The following is a 16,693-nucleotide window of genomic DNA, read 5'->3' on the forward strand; positions in this document are numbered from 1 at the left end:
TAAGCATCTAGAGTATAGGGAGAGATTGGACAGATTAGGTCTTTATTCTTTGGAGCGTAGAAGGCTGAGAGGGGATTTGATAGAAGTATTTAAGATTATGAAAGGGATAGACAGAGTGGATGTGGATAGACTATTTCCGTTAAGAGGAGGAAAGATTAAAACAAGAGGACATGAGTTAAGAATTAAGGGGCAGAGGTTTAGAGGTAACATGAGGGAGAACTTCTTTACTCAGAGAGTGGTAGTCGTGTGGAATGAGCTTCCGGGAGAAATAGTGGCGGCGGAGTCAATTGTATTATTTAAGAAAAGGTTGGACAGGTATATGGATGAGAAGAAGATGGAGGGTTATGGGCATTGTGCAGGGAGGTGGGACTAGAAAGGGGTGTTTGGTTCGGTGCGGACTAGAAGGGCCTAATGGCCTGTTTCCGTGCTGTAATTGTTATGTTATGTTATAGGTATGGACTTTATTCCCAGGAGCATAGAAGAACGAGGGGAGATTTGATCGAGGTGTTTAAAATTATGAGGGGGACAGACAGAGTAAATGTAGGTCTGCTTTTTCCACTGCGGGTGAGTGAGATACAAACCAGATGACATGGGAAGGGTGAAAGGGAAAAAATTTAGAGGGAACTTCTTCACACAGAAAGTGATGAATGAGCTGAAATGGTGAATGAAGGCTCAATTTTAATATTTGAGAAGAATTTGGACAGGCACGTGGATGGGAGGGGTACACAGGGCGATGGACTAGGTGCAGATCTGTGGAATAATAGTTCAAGATAATAGTTCAGCACAGACTAGAAGGGCCGAAGGGCCTATTTTCTGTGTTGTAATGTTTTCAGCTTCCATGAGGATGAGAAGACGCTCTTCCTATGGACTGGCTACCAGTTAATTGGTGATTGAGTGTTAAGTAAAAATCCCTGCTTCAACTCATCAGTGCATGCAGTTCGGGGTGAAGGAAGCCAAGCAATGTAAGAGATCCAGACTGCAGGTAGACAATGGGAGAATATATCAGCAGCTGACAGCTTTGTCACATTGTGTGACAGATGCCCAGAATGGAAATTGCAGCAATGTGACACCCTGAAAGATTACTAAGTTTTTCTGAATAGAGAATAAAAAGAGACGGAGAAGAGTGGGTGAGGTGGGAGAGCGGTCAGGGCGTCAGCATTAACTACAGTTCTGTAGAAGTGGGGCAGTGGCAGGAGCTTCAATCCCATGCAACAGCCGTGCTGTTGTGATTCATCTCATTCACTGAATCTGAAATTTCAAAAAGAGCTGCTATCAGTTCTGATTGTAGTAAACACGACCCGGTTCAATCATGTACTCCAGTCTGTCCTGACCCGGTCCGGGTCTATATGTGACTCCAGTCGGTCCTGACTCAGTTCAGGTCTGTATGTGACTCCAGTCCATCCTGACCTACTCCGAGCTTATATGTGACTCCCGTCCCACCTGATCCAGTCTGTGTCTGTATGTGACTCCAGTCCGTCCTGACCCGGTCCGGGTCTGTATGTGACTCCAGTCTGTCCTGACCCAGTCCGGGTCTGTATGTGACTCCAGTCTGTCCTGACCCGGTCTGGGTCTATATGTGACTCCAGTCCGTCCTGACCCAGTCCAGGTCTGTATGTGACTCCAGTCTGTCCTGACCCAGTCCAGGTCTGTATGTGACTCCAGTCTGTCCTGACCCGGTCCGGGTCTGTATGTGACTCCAGTCTGTCCTGATCCGTTCCGGGTCTGTATGTGACTCCAGTCTGTCCTGACCCAGTCCAGGTCTGTATGTGACTCAAGTCCATCCTGACTCGGTCTGGGTTTATATGTGACTCCAGTCTGTCCTGACCCAGTCCAGGACTGTATGTGACTCCAGTCCATCCTGACCCGGTCCAGGACTGTATGTGACTCCAGTCTGTCCTGACCCAGTCCAGGTCTGTATGTGACTCCTGTCCCATCCTGATCCAGTCTGTGTTTGTATGTGACTCCAGTCTGTCCTGACCCAGTCCAGGTCTGTCTGTGACTCCAGTCCATCCTGACCTACTCCGGGCTTATATGTGACTCCCATCCCATCCCATCCTGATCCAGTCTGTGTCTGTATGTGACTCCAGTCCATCCTGACTCGGTCTGGGTCTATATGTGACTCCAGTCTGTCCTGACCCGGTCCAGGTCTGTCTGTGACTCCAGTCTGTCCTGACCCAGTCCAGGTCTGTCTGTGACTCCAGTCCATCCTGACCTACTCCGGGCTTATATGTGACTCCCATTCCATCCTGATCCAGTCTGTGTCTGTATGTGACTCCAGTCCGTCCTGACCCGGTCCGGGTCTACATGTGACTCCAGTCTGTCCTGACCCAGTCCAGGTCTGTATGTGACTCCAGTCCATCCTGACCTACTCTGGGCTTATATGTGACTCCCGTCCCATCCTGATCCAGTCTGTGTCTGTATGTGACTCCAGTCCGTCCTGACCTGGTCCGGGTCTATATGTGACTCCAGTCTGTCCTGACCCGGTCCAGGACTGTATGTGACACAAGTCCGTCCTGAGCCAGTCTGGGTCTCGATGTGACTCCAGTCCATCCTGACCTACTCTGGGCTTATATGTGACTCCCGTCCCATCCTGATCCAGGCTGGGTCTTTACGTGACTCTAGTCCGTCCCAGCCCGGTCCGGGCCTATTTGAGACTCCTGTCTGTCCTGACCTAGTGCGGATCTGTGTGTGATTCCAGCCATCCTGAACCGATCCAGGTTTGTATGTGACTCCCATCCATCCTGAACCAGTCGAGGTTTGTATGTGACTCCCATCCATCCTGAACCGGTCCAGGTTTGTATGTGACTCCCATCCATCCTGAACCGGTCTAGGTTTGTATGTGACTCCAGTCTATTCTGAACCTGTCTGGGGCATGAGGTAGGTCAGGTGACAGAGGTATGTGTTGGGGAGTACTTTGGGTCCAATAGTGATGGAAAGGGACAGGGCAGGACCTAAGATTGAGGGTTTTGAGTGGGGAAAAGCTGGATTTGAGGAGATGTGAAAGGATTTACGTGGATTGGATTGGGATGATTTGTTTTATGGAAGGATGTAGTAGAGAAATGAAGGCCTTTTAAAAGTGAGATTTTGGGGGTCAAAAATCTTTATGTTCTTGTCAGGATAAAAGGCAGAGTCAGAAGGTTGAGAGAGCTACGGTTTTTAGGGGATATTGGAAACTTGATTAGAACAAAGAGGGTGACCTACTTTAAATATAAGTATCAAGGAATAAAGGAGATGTTTGAAGAATACATTGAATGTAAAAAGAATCTTAAGAAAGAAATTAGAAAAACTAAAAGAAGATACAAGGTGGCTATAGCAAACATGGTGAAAATAAACCCAAAAGGTTTCTATAAATATGTTAATAGCAAAAGGAGAGTGAGAGATAAGATCAGTCCCTTAGAGAATCAGAGCGGACAACTGAGTGTGTGGAGCCAAATGAGATATTCACTAAGGAGAAGGCTATTGAATTGTGTGCGGGTTAAAGGAAACAAAGAGGGTAAATATGGAGACTATTAGTGATTAAGAAAGAGGAAGTACTGGAGCTTTTGAAACATATAAAGGTGGATAAGTCTCCAGGTCCCTTTTAAGTAACATGGGGTTTAATCTCCATCTATACATTCTTGGAGGAATGTCTTCTAACTTTACTGTCAATATTAAGGGTGAATGGTCTGATAGTATTCTAGCTTTATATTCTGTTTTTCTTACTCTATCTTGCATACGAGCTGATAACAAAAATAGGTCTATTCTTGAGTATGTTTTATGTCTACCCGAATAATATGAATATTCCTTTTCCTTTGGGTGTTGTTTCCTCCATATATCCAAAAGTTGCATTTCTTCCATCGATTTAATTATAAATTTGGTTACTTTGTTCTTTCTGTTAATTTTTTTCCCAGTTTTGTTCATATTTGAATCCAAATTCAGGTTGAAATCCTCTCCTATTAATATGTTCCCTTGCGTATCTGCTACCTTCAAAAAGATATCTTGCATAAACTTTTGATCTTCTTCGTTAGGTGAATATACATTGAGTAGATTCCAAAACTCCGAATATATCTGACATTTTACTTATCATTACATATCTCCCTGCTGGATCTATTATTTCCTCTTCTATTTTAAATGGCACATTTTTACTAATTAATATAGCTACTCCTCTTGCTTTTGAATTATACGATGCTGCTGTTATGTGTCCTACCCAATCTCTCTTTAATTTCTTGTGCTCCAATTCAGTTAAATGTGTTTCTTGCACAAATGCTATATCAATTTTTTCTTTTTTCAGTAAATTTAGCAGTTTCTTCCTTTTAATTTGGTTATGTATTCCAGTAATATTTAAAGTCATATAGTTCAACGTAGCCATTTTATACTTTGTTTATCTTCCCTTTCCGTTTCTCCATCATTACCTTTCCTCCTTATCCATTTCTGTTTTCTTGTTTTGAACCCTTTATAAGACAACATTCCTAAAACATCAAACATTTTCCTTATTCTCCTATTTAAACCCTTCCCCTCCTGAGTTGTCCTTTATCCCTTGTCGGACAACCACATCTCCCCTCTCCATTTGGATTTGCGAATTCACTCGCAAGCGTCAGCTGATTTTGCAGTGACCGCAACTCCTCTCCACCCAGCCCCCCCCAGAAAAGATTTCACTTTTCATATGTAACAAAGGTCACTCTTTTAATTCCCTCCTTATTCCCTCTATTCCATTTCCTTCCCTTATTAATTCTTGTCTATACTATCTATATTTTCCTCTAAATACAGATACATTCATGTATGCACATTATACATATACACACATATACCTATTTACCCACATACATATAAATCGTGGTCATTTTTACTCTTATTACATATCTTCATCTCTCTGGTTGTTTTGTAGTTGTTTTGCAAATTTCCTTGCTTCCTCTGGATCCGAGATTAGTTTTTTTTCCATAAGATCGTTTTCGATGTATTGAACTCCTTTCTCTTCTTCAGGAGTCCAAAACTTATGTGTCTTTTTAGTTCACAGTCTTTTGTACTCTCGTTACACGTCTTCATCCCTCAGTCTATTTTGTAATTGTTCTGCAAATTTTCGTGCTTCCTCTGGATCCGAGAATAGTCTGTTTTGTTGTCCTGGAATAAATATTTTCAATACCGCTGGATGCTTTAGTATAAATTTATACCCTTTCTTCCATAAAATCGCCTTTGCTGTATTGAACTCCTTTCTCTTCTTCAGGAGTTCAAAACTTATATCTGGATAAATGAAGATTTTTTGCCCTTTGTACTCCAGTGGCTTGTTGCCCTCTCTTACTTTTTCCATTGTCTTCTCCAGTACCTTTTCTCTTGTAGTATATCTTAGGAATTTTACTAAAATAGATCTTGGCTTTTGTTGTGGTTGTGGTTTAAAGGCCACTGCTCTATGTGCCCTTTCTATTTCCATTTCTTGCTGTAGTTCTGGACATTCTAGGATCCTGGGGATCCAATCTTTTATAAACTCTCTCATATTCTTGCCTTCTTCATCTTCCTTAAGGAAGATGGATCTATTTTCTGAGCTAACAGTTCTTGTGTCTCTATAACTTTTTTATTAGATTCCTCTAATTTCTTTTTTAAGTCCTCTACCTCCATTTCTACTGCTGCTTCCCGCTCTTCCATCTTGTCCATTCTCTTTCCCATTTCTGTTAAGGTCATATCTATTTTATTCATTTTCTCTTCTGTATTGTTTATTCTTCTTCTTAAATCATTAAATTCTTGCACTTGCCATTCTTTAAATGACTCCATGTATTCTTTAATAAGAGAAAGTATATCCTTTATCTTGCCTTTCCCTTCTTCTTCTATTTCACTGTACTCTTCCTCTTCCTCTTCTTCTTCCTCTGGGTTGGCCATCTGTTGTTTCTTTGTTGCCCTTTTCTTCTCTTCTTTCTTGTTTTCGTTGTCTTCTGCGTTCTCCTCTTGCTGCAGGTGTTCTGCAGCTGTCATTGCCGGCTGTGGAGATCGACTCCCCAGCTGGTCACCCCTCCCGTCAGTGTGTTTTTTTGCATGCGCATCGCGCATGCGCGAGGAGTCGCGCATGCGTGGTTGCGCACTTTTACTCTCTCAGCGAGCCATTTTTGTAGTCCACTTTCTACCGACCTGAGGGAGCGGGTTTCTCTCTCCACCGCGGGCCTCTTCGAACAGGTAAGGCCTTCTCCTTCTTCTTCCGTTGTCTTCTCTTCCTCTCTTCTTACCGTTGATTTCGATTTTTCTTTTTTCGTCGCCATCTTCTTTCCTCCTTTATACTCACTTTTCTTTAATTTTTATTTTTGTGCCTTTGTGTTTTGCTTTGTTTTTTCTGACTTTTCTGGAGAGGGCTGGAGTTCACCGTCCGGCCACTACTCCCTCAAGTCTCCAGGTCCCAATGGGATTTTCCCCAAGACCTTGAGAGATGTTAGTGAGGAAATAGCAGAGGCTCTAACAGTGATTTTCAAATGTCATTAGAGATGGATTGGCCTATTGCACATTTTGTTCCTTTGTTTAAAAAGGCTTCGGGGAGCAAGTCTAGCAATTATAGGCCTGTAAGTTTGATGTTGATGGTCGGTAAGCTAATGGAAAGCGTTCTTAGAGATAATATATATAAGTACCTGGAGAGTCAGGGTCTGATCAGGAACACTCAACATGGGTTTGTGCGTGGAAGGTCATGTTTGACGAGGTGACTAGGAATGTTGATGAGGGTAGAGCAGTGGATGTTGTCTATATGGACTTCAGTAAGGCCTTTGATAAGGTTCTGCATGGAAGGTTGGTTAGGAAGGTTGAGTCGCTAGGTATTAATGTTGAGATAGTCAAGTGGATTCAACAGTGGCTGGAAGGGAGATGCCAGAGAGTCATAGTGTGTAACTGTTTGTCAGGCTGGAGGCCGGTGACAAGTGATGTGCCTCAGGGATCTGTATTGGATCCCTTGCTATTTGTCATTTACATTAATGATCTGGATGATGGAGTGGTAAATTGGATTAGTAAATATGCAGGTGATACTAAAATAGGTGGAACTGTGGAATATGAAGAAGGTTTTTGGAGATTCCAGAGGGATTTGGACTGCTTAGAAGAGTGGGCTGAAAGATGGCAGATGGAGTTTAATGCTGAGAAGTGCGAAGGGCTTCATTTTGGTAGGAATAATCAAAACAGGACAGACATAGTAAATGGGAGGCCATTGAGGAATGCAGTGGAGCAGAATGATCTAGGAATAATGGTGTATCATTCCCTGAAGGTAGAATCTCATGTGGAAAGGGTGGTGAAGAAGGGCTTTAGTCTCCTGGCCTTTATAAATCAAAGCATAGTATACAGTAGTTGGGAAGTGATGTTGAGACTGTTCAAGGCATTGATGAGGCCAAATTTGGAACATTGTGTGCAGTTCTGGTCACCAAATTATAGGAAGAATATCAACAAGGTAGAGAGGGTGCAGAGAAGATTTACAAAAATGTTACCTGGGTTTCAGAATCTAGATTTCAAAGAAAGATTGAGCAGATTATGTCTTTATTCTTTGGTGCGTAGAAGGTTGAGAGGGGATTTGATAGAGTATTTAAGATTATGAGGGGATAGATAGAGTTGACGTGGATAGGCTTTGGCCCTTGAGGGAGGGAGAGATTGAAAGAAGAGGTCATGAGTTTAGAGTTAAGTGGGAAAAGTTTAGAAGTAACATGAGGGGGAACTTCTTCACTTAGAGAGAGGTGGCTGTGTGGAATGTGGTTCCGGGAGAAGTAGAGGCACCAGGGCCCATTTTGTAATTTAAGGAAAAATTGGATAGGTATATGGATGGGAGGGGAATGGAGGGGTATGGGCAGGGTGCAGTTAGGTGGGACTAGAGGAGAGGACTTAGTTGGTGCGGACTAGAAGCGCCGAGATTGAGTCGTCTGGGTCTGTACTCACTGAAATGTAGAAGAATGAGGGGATCTTATTGAAATGTATAAAATTATAAAAGGCTTAGATCAGATAGAGGTGGGTAAGTTGTTCCCATGGGTGGGGGAGACCAGAACGAAGGGACATGGCTTCAAGGTCCAGGGGAATAGATTTAGGATGGAGAAGAGGAGGGACTGCTTCTTCCAGAGGGTGGGGAATCTGTGGAATTCTCTGCCCATTGAAGCAGTGGAGGCAACCTCAGTAAATAGATTTAAAACAAGGTTGGGTAGATTTCTACATCGTTGGGGAGTTAATGGATATGGGGAAAAGGCAGGTCGGTGGAGATGAACCTCTCATCAGATCAGCCGTGATCACATTGAATGGTGGGGCAGGCTCGACGGCTGGATGGCCGACTCCTGCTCCTGTTTCTGATGTGCTGTTGTATAATTCACTGAACAGGCAATGAACTGCAGAAACTACCTCACTCTCTCTTATTTATACACTCATTTATTTCTTTTCAAATGTAATTTTATACTGTAGTCGCGCTGTGTCACAGCGAGAGAAAGAAGGAGTCTGAGTGGCGTCCAGTGGGAAAACGTGTGCATTTTAAACATTCCTCCCTGGAACTCCCGTCACCTTTCGGCCCGCGGTTCACCCGCAGTCAGAATCCTCCCGGTTGCTGACATTAATGGTTCATCCACGACTTTCTGAGCTGGTTCAAACTGCACTTAGGCAAACCACCACAATACCACTGTTTGCTGCCACAAAACAATAAATTTCGTGGTACGTTCACGACAAAAAATTCAGATTTTATTTTGTGTACGAATCTCTCTTATTGACGACAGTTTACAGTTGAAATTCTGCTTAACCCATGGGGTTGTATGTGGACATGTACGTGGAACATCCAACACTCTAGCACAGCACAGGCCTTTCGATGTTGTGGCAACCTATATAAGCCTTCAAAAACAAAACAAAACCCTCCTTACCCCATAACCCTCCATTTTCCTTCCCTCCAAGGGCCTGTCTAAGAGTCTCTTAAATGCCCCCAATGTTCCAGCCTCCACCACCATCCCCTTCAAGGCATTCCAGGCCCCCACAACTCTCTATGTTAAAAAAAATCTTCCACCTGACATCTCCCCTAAACTTCCCTCCCTTTACTTTGTACAGACATCCTTTGGTGTTTGCTGCTCCTGCCCTGGGAAACAGGCGCTGGCCGTCCACCCTGTCTACAACTCTCAGGTGATACATTTGAACCTTGAAACAGGAGTGTTGTAGATGGACCATTTATCAAGATGGGCCAAAGGACCTGTGTGAATTTGCCTTTAAGATGTCTGACGTTTAGCCCTCTCTACACTGGATTTCCAAAGATGTCACCGTTGGGATCTCCTGCTTTTCCTGCATTGTGTCAGGGACCTCACTTTGAAAGGATTTTATTGGTGCTAATGTTCCTCTGGTTCATGAGAGGTGTGAGATGGCAGGGTGCTAACTTCTGAAGGGAGTGTCTCAGGTGTTATCGTGAAGTATAAATACAGATTTCTGTTCACGTAATTCAGGGATTGAATGAGTCTTTCACTGAGTTACAATCTGAGAATGAAGGAGTTAATAGGTGATTAAATCAGGATTATTTTTATTTCTGGAACTTATTTTAAGGGGGGTAGATTCTGAACCAAATGTTCACTAAGGGGAAGACATGTGGGAAGAATGGAGGGAGCACAGTCGGAAGATGAGGGGTTGTTCCTCCCATTTGTGGGGTGGCAGCACACAAGACCACGGATGGAAGGAGAGGGGTGGGGGATTGAACTGGGCAGCCATTGGGAGGTCCATGCTGTTATGGTGGGCAGAAGTCGAAGTGTTTGATGAGGCGATCTCCCAGCCTGTGGCCGACCTCTCTAATGCAGATCGTTGGCGCAACTCCACGCCTCTGCTGGTAATTGCTTCTCTTGGTTGTCAGCGGCTCATTTGTTGGGGAGGGTTGAGAAGAGAATGGGAAAGCCATGACTGAGGGAGATGGACAGTCTTTGCTCCTTTGTAGGTGGGGGTGTTACAATGTGAGTGGTTAAGGAGCTTTACCCAGTCTCATTAAGCCTGGCTGTGTGGGCTGATAGTGCAGAGAATGGATAAGATGCTCATTGACACTGTGAGCCTCCCCTGTTACTGCTGAGAACACTGGGTTATTATTGCAAGGAGACTCATGCCCCTGCTCCTGTTGAGATTCCTCCCGGGACATTGACAGAGGGGCTCCTCAGCCATCTCGAGGAGCTGGACAGGCTTTCGGACCAAGTGTGAAGGCAGGGATGAAGTTCCTCTGTCCTCCCCCGGCCTGCCTAACATGAGGGACGGCACCCCACTCATCCGCTGAGCCGGAGCAGCGGGTGACCTACGTGGAATGGCCTTGGGTCCTGGGCAGCTAAACCTCAACCTTCTACAGGAGTCCTATCCAGAGCATCCTGGCCGGCTGCATCACCGTATGGGGGTGTCTGCTGCAGAGAAATGGATCGGAGGTCAATCCACAGGACCACAAGAGCAGTAGAGAGGATCATGGGGGTCTCTGTCCTCCATCCACTGACATGATCTACAGGAATCGTTGTCTGAAGAGGACCTCTTCCACGTCGTACACAGCATCTTCCACCTGCTCCATTGGGGAAGAGATACAGGAGGTACAGAGCCAGCACCACCAGGCTGAGGAACAGCTTCTTCCCACGGGCAGTGAGAATGCTGAACGACCCAAGGAACTGCTCACACTCACCCTCCGAAACCCTCATATTCATGAAACAACTTGTCCTGCAGATGCATTATTTGTCTGTGTGTATTTTATGTAAAATCATGATGCTGGAGAAACCCAGCAGTTCAAACAGTGTCCTTTTTCCAGCAAAGGTAGAGGTAGATAACTGATGTTTCGGACTTGAACCCTTAATCAAGGAAAGGCATGTGTTTTGTGTCTGGGTGTGTGTCTGCGTGTTTTGCACCGAGGACGGGAGAACGCTGTTGATGACGATAAACTTGACTTGACCTCCTCTGGAAGAATACAGACCCTGCTCAATTTTCTGCCCTCAAAGGCAAGGTGGAAACTTAGAAACAGATGAAAGTGGAGGGGACCATTCAGCCCTTTGAGCCTGTTCTGTGTTCAGTGATATCTCTTTAATGACAAGGCCATTGAGCAGACTGTTTTTTTGTCACTGAAGGGCTGTCCCACAGGCTGCACATTTCAGATCTGCTGTGTTTCACCTTTTCATGCCCTGCTTCACTGTATCCTGTTTTGTTGTGTACATGGTTGTTAGGGCGGGGGTTTGAGGAGATCGACTCGATGACGAAGAAGGACCAGGTGATATGTCTTCACCTGTATCTCTCACTTCCTTTGATCGCCCGGAATCTCCAGTTTAAAACTCAAAACTTTAGCATTGAAGGGCGTCCACTGCTCAGAACAGAGACGTGAGGAATTTCTTCAGCTGGAGGGCAGTGAATCTGTGGAATTTGTTGCCACAGGCTGTTGTGGAGGCTGGGTCATTGGGTGTATTTAAAGCAGAGATCAATAGGTTCTAGATTAGCCAGGGCATCAACGGTTATGGGGAGAAGGCTGGGCAGTGGGGCTGAGTGGGGAGAATGGATGAGCTCGTGATTGAATGGTGGGGTAGACTTGAGGGGATGAATGGCCTATTTCTGCTCCTGTGTCTTATGGTGTTGCTTGTGGGGGGAGGTCCTGACTTCCTCCTCCCCTCTGAAGAAATATTTCCCAACCTCATTCCTGAAGCCTCCCACCAGAACTCTGTCAACCCACTTGTTTTTTCCCCCTCAGGATCTGGGAAACTACTCATGTCCTTAACCTTGAGTCAAGTTTATTGTGCCGGTGAAGGATACATTACTGTCACGAAACACTGCATTTAGATATACATGAAATTCTTTAACGTTTTCTACCTTAAGGCAGGCAGAGAGTCGCCACTTTGCCTAGTGCCCCTCACAGAAACCGACAGCACCTGGTGGTCTCCCCTCCAAGTACCGACCAGGCCTGAACCTGCTTAGCTTCTGAGATCAGGCAGTCTCAGCTGTTAGGCCTCTGTTGTTTGTTATTTATTGTCAACTCCATATTCTCACTACCCCCTGCAAATTTTTAACAGTCTATCTCTTCCTTAAAAAAACCATTCAGAGAATCTGCTTCTCCTGCCTCTTGAAGAAGGGTGTTCAAACATTCAAGTCAAGTTCATTGTCATCCGATTCTATAAGTACAACTCGACGAAACAATGTTCTCCGGTCCTCAATGCAAAACCCGCAGGCATACACCCAGATGTAACATACATGCAGACACACAATACACACGCAGGACAAGTATTCACATATACCAATAAATATTATTTCATGAATACGAGGGCCTCGAAGGGTGAGTGCGAGCAGTTCCTTTGGTCATTCAGTGTTTTCACTGCCCGTGGGAAGAAGCTGTTCCTCAGCTTGGTGGTGCTGGCTCTGATCCTCCTGGATCTCTTTCCCCGAGGGGCAGCTGAAAGACGCCTTGTGCAGGGTGAAAGGGGTCCTGAGTGATTTTGCGCACCCTCTTCAGACAACAATCCCAGCAGATCATGTCTATGGGGGGATGAGGAGGGGGGAGAGCCCCAGTGATCCTCTCTGCTGCTATTGTGGTCCTGTGGATTGACCTCCGATCCATTTCTCTGCATTAACCGTCCCCACTCGGTGATGCAGCCGGCCAGGATGCTCTCGATAGAGCTCATGTAGAAGGTTGACATGATGGGTGCCTCCACTAAAATGTTAAGAACATCTTCTTGTGAACTTCCCACCTGCTACACTCTTTTTATAAGATCTTTGATATCCAGCTCATTCCAGTGACAACCCCAAAGATGGGTGCCTTAAATATCCCAAATGAGGGCCTCTGTGGAGAGAATCCAAATGATTCCCAGTCTCTGGGCAAAGTGCCTCCATTTCACTCATCTGGCCTTTAGAGAGCAGTTCTGGGTTAACCTATTCCCTTGGAAAATCCTGCTTTGCCCTTTGCTGTTGGGATAGAAGGGGCCAGGTCACTCCAGAAATGTGATTCCATTGGTTCCCAGTGCAGACAGGACTCATGTTCCTGTTGCAACCTCAATGAATTCTTCCATTATATCTTCATCACGTTGTCAGGCATAGAAACTCCCCAGAGTCGTGAATCAACATTAGAACCTTAACAGACGCACTGAAATAAAGCAGACGATTTATTCACCATCTCATTTCTGTTTGTACAATGCTGGAAATGCTCGGTGGGAAGAGAAACCAAGACATTGACTACCTAAGGGTCTCGGCCCGAAATGTAATACCCTCTCTCTCCACTGACGCTGCCTGATCTGCTGCAGTCTTCCAACATTCTCATTGGATACCACCTCCTTCCCTCCACCTACCGCAGGGACCGCTCCCTCCTCCACTCCTCCCGCTCCTCGGGGCCTGCCCCTGTGACCGCAGGAGATGCTCCACTTGCGCCCACAACCCCCCCCCCCAGCCCCCTCCCTCATCACCATTTGGGGCGCAAAACTGTCCTTTCCAGTGAAGCAACACTTCACATGTGAATCTGCTGGGGTGGTGTGGGGGGGCCGTCGGTGCCCCCGGTGCTCCCGCTGTGGTCTCCTCTACATCGGACGCAGACTGGGAGATTGGGCCGCAGTAGTGTGGATCTCCCAGTGGCCGTCAATTTCAATTCCCTGCCCCATTCCCTGGCAGACGTATCTGTCCGTGGTCTCATGCACGGCCAGACCGAGACCACCCGCAAATTGGAGGAACAACATCTCATCTTCCGTCTGGGCTCCCTTTAACTGGATGGCATTAATGTCGACTCCCCATTTTCTGTTAAAAACCCTTCTTCTTCCACTGCCACCTTTCTCCAGCTCTCTCTCCCCCTTTCCCCTCTGTCTCCTTTCTCAGAGCCAAAAACATTTCTCACCACTCCTTTTATCCAATTAACACCTTGTGTTGGTCTGGAATCCTTCCCCTCCCATTCTCTCCCCAGTCTTTATCCAGTCGCCTGCCCATTTTTTGCTCACACCTTGAGGAAGGGCTCAGGCTTGGATCGTCAGTGATAGATCTTCACCCCCTACAGATGCTGTGAGACTGGCCGGATTCCTTCAGCATCTGTGTGTGTTTTGGCCATGGTCAGCAGATTACTCGATGGAAGGGCTGCCAAATCTCATAATGCCTTGTTTAGCTCCTGGATTGAAGCCAGGATTCTGGGTGTGGGGGTTACAGTGAGAGCAACTGGGCTACCTAGCTGCAGGACTGGGCCATGGGCTGAAAATAGGGCCCTGCGACCTCTGGGGCTTCCCAGGAATGGGCCGGATCTGACAGGTGAAGCTGAAGATGTCGGTGACCCACCGTCTTGCTACAACTATCAGAGCCAATCTCCTCTGTTCCAGCGGGGAACCTGACTGAAGCAGAACAAGTGGTGAATGACTGCTTTTGAGTAGAGAGGAAGATACCATCCGAGATATTGTCTTTAAATGTTCTCCCCCCCTGATCCCCGGTGATCGCTGGATTGTGCACCACTGCTTTACCAGGGCATTTTTGTTTCTGAGCTGCAAGGATTTTTATTTCAAATGCCTGTCTCCTCAAGGTATATTGATGCTGCAGTTGTGAAAGTGAGATTAGCTGAGAAAGAGAAGATGGAATCAGAAGATTTGTTGATGTACTTAGTGTGAATGGGCAAAATGCTAATTATTTGCCATTCTGTACAAAACGACAAGCCCACTCATTTATTTTTCTGCTAACCTGAAAACAACTTCCTTTATCCTGTGTCAGATTTTAACCAAAATAAATCAGGCCTTCTGTACGAGATGTTATCTGGGCCAATTTCTGCACATTTTTCTGCCTGACTGATCATGTGCCCAGGGGTACAATTAATTGTGCATTCTGGACCAGACTTCCTGCAGATTTAAGAAGGTGCCAACTAAATTCTGCTACCAAACATGGAAATAAATTGCACTGAACCAGCCTATACTTACTCTGGGTAGCAGGGTGAGAGGGATCGTGGATTTATTTATACAGCTGTGTGCACTTTTAAGACCTGGTTTGGAAAGGCCACTCACAGAACAGTTTTATTCAGTGCTTGTTGCTGAGATTGTTTCCATGTTTAATTCTCAGTCTCATTCCTCAGGTCCAGGCCAAAATAAAACCATCTACTGGGTCAAGTCAAGTACATTGTCACCCGATTGTAAAAGTACAACCCAACGAAGCAGGTTTCTCCAGTCCTCGGTGCAAAAACCTGCAGACACATACCCAGACATAACACACGTACAGACACACAGTACACACGTAGGCCAATATTCATCTATACAAATAAATATTGTGTTCTGTGAATATGATGGTCTCGGAAGGTGAGTGTGAGCAGTTCCTTTGGTTGTTCGGCGTTCTCACTGCCCGTGGGAAGAAGCTGTTCCTTAGCCTAATGGTGCTGGCACTGATCCTTCTGTATCTCTTCCCTGATGGGAGCAGCTGAAGTATGCCGTGTGCAGGGGGGAGGGGGAGGGTGGGGCGGTGGGGGGGGAGGAGTGGTGGGGGATTGGGGCAAGAGGTCCTCAATGAATTTGCGCGCCCTCTTCAGACTGATTCAGACCATCTCATCCGTCTGGCCGCCCTCCTACTGGCTGGCATTAACATCAACTTCTTTGCTTTCCTTTAACCCTCCCCATTCTCCCTTGCCTTTCTACAAGCTCCATCTCTCTTCCCTTTTCCCTCTATCTCCTTTCCTAGAGCCCACACCAATTCTCACCTCCCCCTCACCTTTTGTTGACACCTTTTGTTGGTCTGGACCCTTCCTCCAGCTGGGTCTTCCATCCCTCTTTCCTGTTCTCTGCTCGAGGAAGGCCTCAGGCCTGGATCGTCACTAAAATATATTTGCCTCCAGTGGATGGTGCGAGACTGACTGAAATCCTCCTGTGTTTACTGTGTGTGTTTTCTCCAGCTGCTTTGCCTCAGTCACCCCACCATCGATTCAACATTCAGAACAAAAGGGTTTTGTTCGGGGACCTGCCTGTTCTGGGACCTCTCCAGTGGAAGTGTTAATGTTCCAAGCTTCATTCTGGGCTCCTCATCACTACTTTATCTGTTCTCCACTCATCTCTTAACACATCCATTTCAAAAGCCCTCATTTCTGATTTCAGATTTATTGTCAGAGTCCATACGTGACATCGCGTACAACCCTGAGGTTCTTTTCCCTGCGGTTCAGGCAGATTTACCACTTATTGGTAGTGCAAAAAAAAACTGTCCACAGCGTACACGTAAACAGATAAAGAAATGTAAACAAACTGACTGTGCAAAATAGAGAAAAATCAATAAAGCGCAGAGTCCGTAAACGAGTCCCTGATTGAGTTTGGCGTTGAGGAGTCTGAGGTGGAGGGGGAGCAGCTGTTCCTGAACCTGGTGGTGTGAGTCTGGTAGCACCGAGACCTCTTTCTTGACGGCAGCTGCGAGATCGTGTGCTGGGTGGGGTGTGGATCATTGGTGATTGCTGCTGCTCTCCAACTGCAGCGTTCCCTGTAGATGTTCTCGACAGTGGAGAGGGTTTTGCCTGTGATGTCCGTCTGGTGTGTAGAAAATGCAAGGTGGTGAACCAAAGTCGGGCAGCACGGTTAGCGGAGTGGATAGCGCGGCACTGTAACAGCATCAACAACCCAGGTTCAAATCCGGAGCTGTCTTTAAGGAGTTTGTCATTTTTGCAAGTGTTTCCTCCAGGGACTCCAGTTATCTCCCACCGTTCAGAATGTGTGGAGTTTGTAGGTTAATTGGGTGTAATTGGATGACAAGGGCTTGTGGGCCACAAGGGCCTGTTACCATGATGTATATTGAAACAAAAAGTCAGGGATGGCTGGGTTTGAGGCCTTGTTGTCTGTCTGCTTTG

At 46.0% G+C, this 16,693-nt stretch overlaps 1 protein-coding gene across 21 annotated transcripts in view; it reads left to right on the top strand.

Moving 5' to 3' along the window:
• LOC138740935 (neurexin-2-like) overlaps window positions 1-16,693 on the top strand; it is an 838,414-nt gene that overhangs the window by 637,089 nt on the left and 184,632 nt on the right. The window lies entirely within an intron of this gene.

This window comes from Narcine bancroftii, chromosome 8, assembly GCF_036971445.1.
Source record: "Narcine bancroftii isolate sNarBan1 chromosome 8, sNarBan1.hap1, whole genome shotgun sequence".
Lineage (NCBI taxonomy): Eukaryota > Metazoa > Chordata > Chondrichthyes > Torpediniformes > Narcinidae > Narcine > Narcine bancroftii.